At 42.4% G+C, this 12,767-nt stretch overlaps 1 protein-coding gene across 1 annotated transcript in view; it reads left to right on the forward strand.

The window, feature by feature from the left end:
- NUP42 (nucleoporin 42) overlaps nucleotides 1-12,767 on the forward strand; it is a 1,164,542-nt gene that overhangs the window by 679,544 nt on the left and 472,231 nt on the right. The gene's annotated exons all lie outside the window — the stretch shown is intronic.

Below are 12,767 nucleotides of genomic sequence, written 5' to 3' on the forward strand. Positions count from 1 at the left end.
CAGTGGGCTGAGAATGGGACTAACATGGTCACTTCTGGGCCAATACACTTCATTGCTAGCACAATACCCTCTCTTCTCCTGCCACAGCAACCAAGGAAGCTGAGTGTTCCGGATGGTACAATTACAGAATGATAGAGCTTCCATCGGTTCCATCAAGCAGGTCTCTGAAGGGAGCTGCCCAAGTGAATGAGCCAGCCCTGCAGCAGACTTTGACTGGCCAAGCAAAAAATTGTATTAAGCCATCAAGATTTCTGTATTTTAAGTCACTACAGCATGATATAGCCTCAGGAATTCATAAGCCAACCTGCAAAGGGCATTCTGAAAGAGAAGACTGAGTGGGTATTGACTGATGAGTGATAGAAGAGCTAGGGGATGAGGTGGGGAAGGACCATTAGAACAGAGAGGGAGGCAGAACAAAGGCCCAGAGGGCTGAAATGGCTGGGTAAGGTGGGTAATTGCAAGCAGTTCAGGTGTACTGGAATGTAAAGAGAAAGGGAGAGGGACAAGAGACAGAGGGAAGAGGTGGACAAGACCAAACTCTGGAAGGCCTTGTGGGCCATATTAGTAGCTTGGCCTTTACCATAAAGATCATGTGAACTACGCAGGGTTTTGAGCAGACTGATATACTTATCTGTGCTTATGTAGAGGAGAGATTTGGGCAGAACTAGAGGCAGGAGACCAAGATGAAACTAAACAACTTATGGAAAGTACCTACTGTAGTACCTGGCAGACAGAAGTACGTGACTTCCCTTTTCCCTTCCTCAGCTCATATATTAATGTAGTTTCAGAAATTAGCCAAGTCTGGACCTCAGCAATCTTACTTTTAGGACTTGTTAGAAACAGATGCTTTATTATATAAAAATATATGTACAGGAATGTCTCTTGCAGCTTCGCCAGCAGAGGTAGAAAATAAAAAATGACCTGGATGTCCATCAAGAGAAAATTGGCTAAATAAGTCATGAAACTTCCTATGTTACACGCTGTTTAAAAGAATAAAGCTATGTTAACTGACCTGGATGGAGTATCCATGGTCTAGAGCTAGGTGAGAAAAAAAAAAAACTTGTAGAATAATAAGTATTGTATGATCTTGCTACTATAAAATAAATAAACCAACCTCGACTCTACATACATAATTTGGATGTCTGTTGATATCCTACTGTGTGAGCCCATGCAGGGTGCCAAAGTTGGTACAAGCTGTTAACAGTGGTCAGCTCACTCAAGGGGCTGGCAATCTTGCCATTGTTACACTTAGCAGGTGTTACTTTTATCATTTTTTTTTTAATTAATAGGAAAGCTAAAAAGAAAAACACTATCCTGGAGAATTGGAATTGCTAATGCTTTTCTCATAGAGATTGTTCTCAATTGCAAAGGCATAAAAACCAATCCTTAAGCCAGAAGATTGCTTGTCCAGTTAAGTTTCCTCTTCTTGCTGGAACGCAATTGTTTTTAAATCTAATGTCCCATCTTGAGTGTTCTGTGATTATTAATTACAATGGATTGAACCATAAAAATCTCAGGGGATTTAAACGGATTCAGAATTTCAATGCTAATTGCTCTCTGAGCATAAGCCACGTTCACTTTTAGGAAATGAATGGGCCTTCCCATCAGGATAAGCAAATGACTTTGTGCTGTGGGAAAAAGGTAACCAATCTTCCAAAAGGATTTATTGGTCTTAAAAGAACAAGGATATGCAAATCACGCTGAATCATTAAAAACTCCTTGAGGTCAGGGATTAAGGCCTGTAATAGGCTGATGAATTGAATCTAACTTAATTATAAAGCAAAGCACTAACCTCATAGAATACCTGAGTTCAAGTCCCCTGTGTTCTCATTTTCCAGACTCTTCTACTGGAAACTATGAAAAATAACAGCCCCATCTCTCCAGAAAATCTTAGGAGATATAGGCGTGCTGAATTTAAGGTATCTGTGGCACATGGAAGTGGATCAGCCACTGGGCTGTCCAGAATGCAAGACAGAAATCAGAGGCGGGGCCATAAACTTGGGAGTAGTCTGCGTTAAAGAGAAAAGGTAGGTAAAGTCCCACAAGGATGGGTTGGCCCACAGAAGGCACAGAGAGAAGAGTGCCTGGTTTAGCATGGGCTATGATCAGAGTCCCTGGGTTCAAATCTTGGCTCTACCCATTTCTATCTGGTTGCTCTTGGGCATGTTCTTGTAATGCTCCATTTTCTCATCTAAAAACCCAGTTGATAGCCATAGTTCCCTTAGAAATATTGTGATGAGAGGCTGGGCATGATGGTTCACGCCTGTAATCCCAGCACTTTGGGAAGCCGAGGTGGGCAGATCACAAAGTCAGGAGTTCAAGACCTGCCTGGCCAAAATGGTGAAACACCATCTCTACCAAAAATATAAAAATTAGCCAGGCATAGTGGTGGGCACCTGTAGTCCCAGCTACCAGAGAGGCAGAGGTTGCAGTGAGCCGAGATCTTACCACTGTACTCCAACCTGGGCAACAGAGTGAGACTCCGTCTCAAAAAAAAAAAAAAAAAAAAGACAAGAAAAGATAAAAGAAATATTGTGATGAGGGCTAAATGAGATAATATACACAGACTTAGAGCACCTGGCTCACAGTGAACCGTCTGAAATGTCCCCTATTACTGTACAGGGCTCAGCTAGAGCAACAGCCCAGGGAATATTCACCAGAAGGAGGAGCAGCAGGGAGAGAGGAAGGAGGCAGGCCAAGCAGGAAGGGGTGGTCAGTAGCTTCAGATGGGCTACAGGTAAGTCAAGCTTAGGGCTAGGATGATTCATTGGATTTAGCCAATGACCAAGAGGTCATTTGGAGTGAGTCAAAGCTATTCTGGGTAGAAGCCAAACAGACAGTTTCCAAAGCAACACTAGCATACGAAGAGATCCAGGAACCAAGGATCTTAAAGAAAGGTTTAAAATGGGCAAAATAAACTTGCATTTAATTAACATTTTTATGAGTACTAAAGTAATACATAATCAATGCTGAAAACCTGGAAAACAAAGAAAACTACAAGAGGAAAAGAAGTGTTTCTCATTCTACCTTCCAGAGGTACCTACATTTCTTCCCGTGTATGTGTATTTATATCAGGTGTAACAAGAATAGTTAATCTTGTCGTGTGACAAGCATAGTCTGAATTTGCCCAACATTTCAAAACCTATTATTTAAAGAAACTTGAAGAAAACCTGGAAGAATATTTTTATTGTGTCAAAGTAGACTAAATAGGCCATTTTAAGTATGTCACAAAATCTAGATGCATACAAGAAAGGATATATATAGTGTGCTTCATATAAATCAAAAACTTTCTGCATGGCAAAAGCACTATAAACTAAGCAGAAAGATGAATGATAAATTTTAAAAGACATGTGAAAAATAAACGTTTGCCTCTTGGAATATATTAAGAAGGGCTTTCAATCAATGGAAAAGGATCAATAACCAATAACCAGAAAGATAGACAACAGATATGAACATGGAATTCATGGAAAACAAAATAAAAATGGTTCTTGAATACCTGACTAAGTGCTCAATCCTACTTATACAAGAGAGATGCAAATTAAAACTACGCTGAGGTATGTTTTTCCCTCTGCAATCTGGCAAAGATCAAGAAAACTGATAGTATCATGCTGACAAACATATGAGGAACAGCTGTTCCCATACATCACTGGAGGGAGTATTAAATTTGTACAACCTCTGTCTGTCTCTATCTCAAAACTGCCCATATCCTTTGAGTCAGCAATTCAAATTCTAGGAAACTATCTCACTAATACACTCACATGTGTGAAATCGCACATGGACAAGATTATTCACTGTCGCTTTGGCTGTAATAACAAAAGATTGGAAACAACCTAAAATCCCATTAATGGTGGACTGGTTAAATACATGGAATACAAAAGCTAAAAAGGAAGAAGCAATTCTGCATCTCCTGATAAGAAATGATTGCTAAAACACATTCAATAAAGAAAGCAAAATGTAGAACAGTGTAACTGATGTGCCATCACTTATGTAGAAGAATAAAAATAAATCCTAGGAAATATGAATATTTTGCTTATACATGCATGGAGTATTTCTAGAAGGAATCACAAGAACCCAGTAGTTACCCCTAATGGCTCACGCATGGTGGAAGTGTAATTTTTTTTTTTTTGGTAATTTTTTTACTAAGTACCCTTTGTTATCTTTTTAATTTTGTGCCATGGGTATGTGTTACCTATGTAAAAACTAGAAACTTAACATATAACATTTTAAAACAATGGCTGGGTGTGGTGGCTCATGCCTGTAATTCTTGTGCTTTAGGAGGCCAGGAATTCACAATCAGCCTGGGCAATATAGTGAGACCCTGTCTCTACAAAAAACAATTTTAAAACATTTCAAAACCAAATGAAATCTATGAGCCACTTTATTTGCCTTTATTTTTTGGTGGCCATTTTGGGTTTTGCTTTTTTTTTTTTTTTTCCAGCTGTCTTTCCCCTTCTTGTTTTGTCTATGTTGATGCTTTTCTCTCTTTTTCCCTTCTCCTCTCTGTTTCCCTTGCCCCACCTCTGTCTAATACATCAACAACAAAACAACAACAATTAGCATCTACCACCAATTTAGCGTATACCAATAACTGTCTTTAATGGATAGGATTTCATTTAATTCCCACAACCACCCCCAGATGGTTAAGTATTATTTGCCACAGTTTACAAATGAGGAAACGCAGGCACAGGGAATTGAAGTGCCTTGCCCAAAGCCACACAAGCTGTAAATGATGGAGCTGGGATTTAAACCAAGTCTGTCTCTGCAATGCATGTTTTTCCTAGTAAACCATACTGCCTGTGATATGGAATAAGTACATGTATTTTTTCCTTAACTTTTGAATAAAGTATGATGACCTTTGTTTCTAATTTGTAAATCAAATAAGCTTAATATTTTATATGGCTTTTAAAAAGCACACATACAAAGAACATTTTATAAATTAAACTGTTCTTTACTTCTAAATCTTTGATGATTATTTCCAACCCATAAATTCCAAGGAAATCCCACCTTTCACTCATTTACCATCCTGTGCACCAACCAAGTACTTGAATTCATGCTATTCCTTAGCACAAGAAAGATGGAGCCCTCAAGAAACTCTCAATCAGTTGGGGAGAAAATAATAACAGTATTAATAGCTCATGTTTACTGGGCTCCTACAATGTGCCAGGCAGATGCCAAGCACTTTACATAGGTTCTGACAACTCTGTGACATAAGGTGCAACTGCTACTTCCATTTTTAAAATGAGAACAATTAAGCCCAGATGTTAAATAACTTCCCAGTGGACCTCAGCTTAGAAAATACAGAACAAGGATTTGAACCTGGGCAGCTTGGCTCCAGAGCCTGTGCCATCACAACACTGCCCGGAAACAGATTAGTACAGTACGTGGCCCTGCGGGAGAGCCCAGAAGAGAACCCACACTATTCCTGGAAATGGATCAGCAGAGGCTTCCGGGAGGATCGAGGCATGATCTGAGTCTTGACAGAAGTTCAGAACATAGAGACGTCACGGCATTCTACCCTGCACTGAAACTGTTCTAAAAAGACTGGCATGCTTTGGAGAGAGAAAAAAAAATTGTAGCATAGAGTCTCATGTGACCTGCCTGGGAGCTGTGCCATGCAATGGAACCAAATTTCTACCAGGGAGTTTTACATTTTACTCAATATTCTGAAGTTTAGCTATCACACAGTAAAGTACCAGTCAGGTTCCTGTCATCAGTGGGTACTGGTAGAAGAGGACAGGGAATTGGATTTAAGGACACTGTTTGTTCTTCTAATGCAACATCGCAGAAATATGTAACAGAACTGTAACGGAGATGAATCATAAGGAGGACACAGCAAAGATGCTATGCCAAGAATAATATGAGGAGAAGTGACGTTCTGTCATTCTGGTACAGTTAAGAGTAAACTTATGATCTAAGAAGCAGCAATCCTTTAGAGACCCTAAGAACTCTTCAGGGCTCTCCTCATCCTGTCCACTCAGGGCCCCAAAGCCAGCCTCTTCATCGTCAGCTCTGGATGGGACAGACAGTGACAAAGCAGAAATCCCTAGGCTGCTCTGCAGCAGCAAACTCCCTCACTGTGACTAATTTTCTGCCTCTAATTTATCCCATGGCTCAAAAGAGCTGGGCTCAGCCTCTGCCTTGATCCATCAAGCCATGATCCAGCATGTGGCTGGGGGAAGTCTGAGTGCATATAATTCTGTAGGACAAGGTGTGTCCTGCACACATCCTAACTCTCCCTCATTCAGGTGGCAGCCTGTGCCTATCTGTTTATAAAAGTGGCAGCCTTCATTCTGAGGTATAGAAGCAGCATACTTTGACCAGAACAATCTCTTTCCTTAAAAAGCTTTGTGTTCAATTGTCTTTGAAATGAGAGAAGATCAAATAATCCTTAATGGCTTTGATACATCCTTTTCTTATACTCCCCAAATAGTACTCATACAATATAACTAATCTCTGGATTGGATTGATTTTGCCTTCAAAATATCCTTTCATTTCCTTGGGCCCACTTATGTGCTGGAAGATATTTAACAACTAACTGAGGAACAGAGGGAAGGGAGGGCTCTGATTGTAGCATTTGCCAATTTCCATGGTGTAATGTTTCCACCTTAATTTCAAGTTACCATCAGGAGTCATTTAATGTAGAGTTGGGAAGAGATCAGTACAGTTGGCTCTCTTGAACCAGAGCCAGCCAGCTCCTGCACAACCATGCCTGGGCTTCTCCATCTGGTCTCACGCTGAGATGTTTGCAACAACCTCTGAGCCCACCTCCCAGACTACAACCCCCTGGGGTCTTCTTCATGCTCACTCAGATGAAATACTTTTATCATGTCACTTCTTCTAACAACCCTACCCCCAATTTACCGACCCCATTTTACCTCTTCTCCCAAAGACTAATGAACTTTTTCATGATTCTGGGATCATGCATCATCTCAGGGAAATCATTTAACCTCTCTGAACTTCAGTTTCTTATCCATAAAGTGAGAATAAAATAGTCACTTCCATAGAGTGAAGTTTAAATGAATTAATGTGTGTAAAGCATCTAGCCCAGCACCTGGCATCCACTAAATACCTGATTAATCCTACATGTCAATTACTCAAAATACCTTAGAAGGAAAACAATGGTGTGGTTATAGAATTCAAGGGCCACGAATCCTCACAGGACTTCACTCAGTACCTCAAAACTATTCCACATTGGTGCTTACTATTATATTTTTGATGAGCCCTAGAGAGAGAAGAAATGCTAAAAAAAACCCAATGGTAGCCCATTTTAGCTTCTCAGAATCCTCAAGCAAGACCATGGCCAAACACTCAAACTCCTTCCCTGACCATTATCAAGAGAAGCTCTTTGCGTCATGGTGGGTCTTCCTTCTGCTTCCACAGGAAATGTAGTTTCTCTTGCACAAGAACACAATCACAATAAGTGAAAGGTCACCTGAGGGAGATACAACCAGACCTGGAGATGGAAAGGAGAGAAATGTTGCAAGACTACAAAGTCCTTATCAAGGTGTCCATTTTTTTGCTTTGCAAAACAGACCTCGATAAGAAATGTCAATGTATTAAAGGTAACGGACCACACAAGATGAGAAGAGATGATGATGCCATCATTCATGACCACTCTCCATACGTCCTGCCACCAAGGAAGAGCAATGAGCTACTGATGCCCATCGTGGGGTCCAACCAAAGCATGGCTATGTCCCAGAACCAGCTGAAAAGCAAAGTTCAGCTGAACTGCAAACTCATTTTCATGATGCCAAACAATTTGCACAGCTTGATTTAGGGATTACACTGCTCCATGAACAACTGGTAAGTTAACCCCTCCAGGAAACCCAGTGATTATGTTAAATGCATCTTATCCCCATTAAGATATAAACTCTTTCCCCGTGCCTTAACAAGTGAATCGTGTGCATATGCAGGAGTCATCTGTAACCTCACTTGATGTTTCCCCTCTGAACTCTGACTGGTATACCTATAGCCATTATTCACCTCGCCTCTACTCAGAGTTATCCAGAACATTATGCATACAAAGGAGTATAAATAGGGAAAGCAGATTGTCAAATGCCATAGATGACATTTTCCCATTACACCTAGATACATATGAAAAAATGTAAAAATGACTAGAATGATTATACCATAGTGATAACAATGATTACTACTGGGTACTAAGATTATGTATTTTATAATTTTTTTCTTTTTGTTTATCTCTCTTTTCTGCTTTCTACATTGAAAATGTATTACTTGCTTTTAAATTAAAAACACTTAATTTGAATGCCTCATATGAGTGTGGCCTTACAGGCCTGGGTACCCAGGAAGCCTGGGCCGGCCTGTATAATAATTAAGAAATAATTAATTGCATAATAATTGAGCTTGTATAATAATTAAGAAATTTGCTACCTCCTTTCAGGTGGCAACCCTTACCAGGGCTCTAGCATCTCCTGAATCAGTTTAGTCTCCCTGAGGCCACCAAGATGTGGGCATGTCAAAATGGGTGGCACCCTGCCCAGTCAAAGCACTTCCACTAACAGGCCCTTGGGTGGGAACTAGAAGACAGCATCAGGCTTTGGGCTTTCAAAAAGTATTTCTTAATTTAGAGACTCCTGTTCCTATAGTCCCATTAAGAGTAGGTTATTGATTAATAAGCATGGCTCATGAAGATCCACAGAACCACAGAATCCTGGAGCTAGGAAGGAATTCAGCAAACCCCTAAGGTGGGAGAGTACTTTGCCCCAAATCCGCAGTTCATCGTCATCTGAGCAGTCTCATCTGCCAACAGCTACACTCCCCAAACACAAGAAGCCAAGGATTTGGCAATGCAGTAAAAAGACAAGCCTAATTCAGGGAAACCCTACATTCAGCCAAAATTTTTTGCTGGCAGTATAAAACCCCCACTTCCTTCTGAATTCTGCAATCTAAATGAAGTCAAGAAGGGCAACAGGGCTTTTACAAGCCTGGCCAACTGAGTGCCCACACAATGTCAGACAGAAACAGCCCAGGACCCAAATTTCCGTCTGACACCTGCCCTGCCCCTGACTGCATAACTGGTGTCTTCAGTAGTTTTACTGGGCCCATGGTGAACAAACTTAACACAGAGAAGAAGTGGGCATGACAGCCTCTCTATTGGTTGTCCTAAAGAGATAGGAGGATCTGAGGCTTGATGGCAACTGCTTAGGCAGCAAGCCCCCAAACAAGCCTTTGGCAATAGGAAGCCATTTCCACACATCCAGATCACTTTCCAAGCTGATGGGTGACTTCCCTTCTGTCCCCACCTCTCCCCAACCCCTGTCTCACCCACAGAAAAGTAGCACATAGAAAATATGGCTTCCAGGGTGAGAAATACAGGGAATCCCACAGTGCCCTTGGGGGACACAGTAATGTGGCTCCAACATAGACCACTGTACAGATCCAGTAGCACAGGAAGAGCTGCAGGCCTGGGAGAAAAGTGACAGCAGATGGCCGGTCCAGGCTTCCTGGGTACCCAGGCCTGTAAGGCCACACTCATATGAGGTGGGCAGCGCCCTTTGGAACCATATCTATGGTAGGTCTATAGACCAAGGGCTCCACTCTGTGCCACACACATCCACACACATACATAGGTACACACAACATAGAATTCAATAGCTTGAAGAAATTGCCTATGATTCTTTGACTTGCTTACCTGGATCTGAATTCTTCCGTAACATTTTAAATCAATCCAGGTGTACCCATCTTCAGAAATGATGGATCCCAATGTCTCAGAATTACAGAGTCCTCAACATGTCCAAAGCATGTCGTGGAAATTATTCCACCATGAAGACTAGAATAGCCTAACCCTCTTCATGGATTCAGCTTGCTAGTTCAGAGGGACTAAGACACTCTCTAGCAAATAACTAACCAAAAGGGCAGGGAAGGGAGGTAAAAGACGTCATAACCAGGCCAGTAGAATCCCCTGGTCTGGCCATTACATGTGATGATTTCAAATGGGTTCTTAGTACCTTAATTTTGAGGGAAAAGAGTAGAGGAAACCAGCCAATGCTTTGCATGCTTAGTTTCTGCCTATGACACTGAACTCAGAGAACTGAGATCTTTGGAGAAACCAAAGATGGCTCAAATGACTCGTGATAATAAATGAACGTATTACTGCTAGCTGACAAATGGAAGTTTCCTAATTATAAAGCAGAACCAGCAGCCACCACCATAGAAAGCCTATCCCACAGATGGAGAAGAGGCAAAGCACTGAAACTCAGTCTGAGGGACCTACCCAGCCATGGGGGCAGGGCCAAATGGGGCTTCTTCAGAATCAGCAAAGCAATTTTTCTCATCAGCAAACCAGCTTCAGAAAAGTCTGCAATCAGGGCACTCTCTTCCAGGCCTAGAGACCCAGGGAAAGGGGCATAGGGGTATCCCAAGGCAAAGAGAGTCTACACTTCTTGCCCGGGAAAGGCTACTTCCCTCCCAAGATGCCTGGGATTTTCCACTTCAGCAGGGGGAAGGTAAGTCACACAGCAAAATAATGAGGGCACAGAACAGATGACCTCCCTATAGAGTTTTGAATCAGAAACACAGCAGGGCAGATGTGTCCGTTCCCTAGTCTAGGAGGAGCTAGGTCCAGCCCCTGCACATCCTCCCCATCAGAAAAGCTGAGGCCAGACCAAGAATTCATCAGACCAAGGAGCTACAACAGGACATCAGAGCTGAGGCTGCAAAGCCAGGACTGAGACCAGACCAGGCAGGAAACTGTCAACAGCTTTGGTCACCAGGCCTGGCTGCCCTCCAACATGAGCTGGAGCTTTCCAAATTGACATACCACATGTCCCTAATATTCTCTCTTCAAGTAATACCACCATCAAAGCAGGACATTTCCCAGAGCCTTCTTCAAGCCTGGTGTCTGCTCAGTGGGACTCAATCCCAGAAGAAGCTGTTAAGTCACCCACTGTTTCAGTTTACAAACTTCTTACGACTTGGTGACAAGCGAAACTACATTCTGACAGCAACTGCAAGTTCCCTAGTACCCCGGACTTCCCGTTTTTTCTTGCTGTACCCCCTCCTGTTAAATCACAGACTCATCCATCTCCAACCCCCAGAATATAGAGAAAGAGCACAACACTACATCTTAACTCCTGAAACGTGGAGAACACTTCTCCTTCTGAGAGCTTAAGTACCAAATGGAAACTACTTTTCCCCCTTGGTCTTAAATGTATTACTAGATTCTGAACTGGACTCTACTACTATGTAGGAAAGCAGTCATGGGTGGTAATTCTGGGAGATCCAGATAGGACATGCCAGTCCTACACGGGTGGCATAGGAAGCCAAGTTGCTGCTTCCTCCCTGTGCACTCCCATTTGTCCGAACTCTCTTGATCTCAGCTGGTGCTCGCTTCAAATCAGCTATGATGCAATCCAGCAACTAAAGTATTTAGTTTATAAATGCTGACAGCGCAGCCTCTTCTGGTCACGTATGCATACTAAAATACAGGGGAGAGTTGCGGGGAGGAGGGATATATGGGAAATCTCTGTACCTTCCTCTCGATTTTGCTGTGACCTAAAACTGCCCTTTAAAAACAACGAGGGGTTGGGCACGGTGGTTCACGCTTGTAATCCTAGCTCTTTGGGAGGCCGAGGCAGGTGGATCACCTAAGGTCAGGAGTTCAAGACCCGCCTGGCCAACATAGCAAAACCCCGTTTCTACTAAAAATACAAAAAGTAGCCAGGCATGCATCTGTAGTCCCAGCTACTCAGGAGGTTGAGGCAAGAGAATTGCTTGAACCTGGGAGGGGACGGTTGAAGTGAGCCAAGATCATGCCATTGCACTCCAGCCTGGGCGACAGAGCAAGACTCCTTCTCAAGAGAAAAAAACAAAACAAAACAAGAAAAAACAAGGAATGAGCTCTCCAAGCAAAAAATCCATTGAGATGCAAAGGAAGGAAACTATCATTGCGGAATTGCGCATGTTACATTAACGTTTTTGGAGCAAGGGAGAGCTCATCTCTCCCACAAGCAAATTCCAGCCCAAGGCATTGATACTAACAAAGTGCCATGCTGTGATGTGCAGGGGCAGACAGCGTCCCCAGGCTCCCTACATGCATGCATTCCCACAGTTTGCCCTTTCTTGACCCCGGAAGCAACAGGCCCCTTCACCCTCGAGGGCCACTCTCAGAAGTTTGAATTAATGGCGATCACCATGCACAGGGAAGGCTGTGGACTTCTGACATAAAAACACTTAGCGGAAGGCTTGGAAAAAGTCTAGTAGGAGCAAGACACAAGCTGGACTAATTATCTAAAACAAGAGACCTGGTTTGGGGATCTTAATGTTCTCAAAAAAGAGAGAAAATTATTATTATTTTTCATTTTGCACTTTGTGCCATAAGGCATTTTCAACAAAACACAGAATCTCATTTCTTTCTAGGGAAAATGATTGGGAGACCAGCTCATTGCTGGTACAGAAGCCTGGCTCAGTCCTAATTCCTTCATAGGCAAGACACCAGGTGAACTGATAGAGCCGAGCTGGAAGAGTTCTCCAAGGCAGAGACTCTGAGCCAAGGAATGTTCAAAGAGCTAGCATGTATTGTGGGATTACTATGCGCCAGGATTTTTTTTATATTCCATCATGTTCCATGTTCACAACAGCCCTAGAAGGGAAGAACTATTATTACCCCCGTTTTATAGGTGAACAAACAAGGGCACAGATCCCTGATGTAACAGCCAGGATCAAACAGCTGGGAAGACGAGAAAATCTTTCCCAGGCTAGGATAACAGAGGGTTTGGTTGAAAATACAGGCGATTAGGTGCTACCTC

This window comes from Macaca thibetana, chromosome 3, assembly GCF_024542745.1.
Source record: "Macaca thibetana thibetana isolate TM-01 chromosome 3, ASM2454274v1, whole genome shotgun sequence".
Taxonomy (NCBI): Eukaryota; Metazoa; Chordata; class Mammalia; order Primates; family Cercopithecidae; genus Macaca; species Macaca thibetana.